Source organism: Macrobrachium nipponense, chromosome 17 (assembly GCF_015104395.2).
Source record: "Macrobrachium nipponense isolate FS-2020 chromosome 17, ASM1510439v2, whole genome shotgun sequence".
NCBI classification, from domain to species: Eukaryota; Metazoa; Arthropoda; class Malacostraca; order Decapoda; family Palaemonidae; genus Macrobrachium; species Macrobrachium nipponense.
The window spans coordinates 56,007,124-56,007,718 of record NC_087210.1 but is presented as its reverse complement, the minus strand read 5'-3'; the positions used below and the strand labels follow the sequence as shown (position 1 = coordinate 56,007,718).

General features: G+C 52.1%; 1 protein-coding gene across 3 annotated transcripts in view; it reads left to right on the top strand.

Annotated features, from left to right (window-relative positions):
* The first annotated feature begins 80 nt into the window (after positions 1 to 80).
* The window catches only part of LOC135196246 (neurotactin-like), a 189,209-nt gene continuing 188,694 nt past the window's right edge, over positions 81 to 595 (top strand). For 2 of the 3 annotated variants that reach the window (XM_064222929.1, XM_064222928.1), the window contains exon 1: positions 82 to 280. The gene's annotated coding sequence lies outside the window, so the exon portion shown is untranslated. Of the gene's footprint in view, positions 281 to 595 lie in introns of all 3 variants that reach the window. The other variant, XM_064222931.1, reaches the window with a different exon arrangement.

Sequence of the window (595 nt, the reverse complement as noted above, 5' to 3'; positions counted from 1 at the left end):
AAGAGAGGGAGATTCGCGGTGGAGGGAAAGAGAGAGAGAGAGAGACCCCAGTAGCAGTACGACGTCGACGACACGCATCAGCAGGCTCGGCAGTGTGGAGCCAGCAGTGTCCTAAGCAGGAGTGCGGCAACATTGCGGTGTAACGTTACTTACGGTGGGTTCATGTGATGTCACGGGTCACGATAAGGTAACCATGTGTCAAGGAACCGGTTGTAAGATGCGGCCCTGGATTTCGTGGGTTCGTCTGCCATAGTGGCCCCAGTGCCTTGAAGACAGCCAGGTAAGACACTAATAATAACAACAGTATAGGATAATTCTTCCAGATATTTCCTCCTGATTAGAAGTGGTAGAGTAGTGACCCTGATAGCTTGTAGACGAGGGGGGATCGTGATTCGACAGGGGCTGTCGAGTCCCCTCGTGTGCCGACTGATACGTGTAGCGGCAGATAAGACAAGGCAGTGATCGAAGGCTCGGGTCTGTGGGACACTGGGATCTTGCCTTCATTCGCTCATATTGCGAATCGTGCCACTCGAATGGCAAAAACCAAACAAACTGATTTCGGACCGATGAGGTGGCACAGTTCTGGCATTGCTTA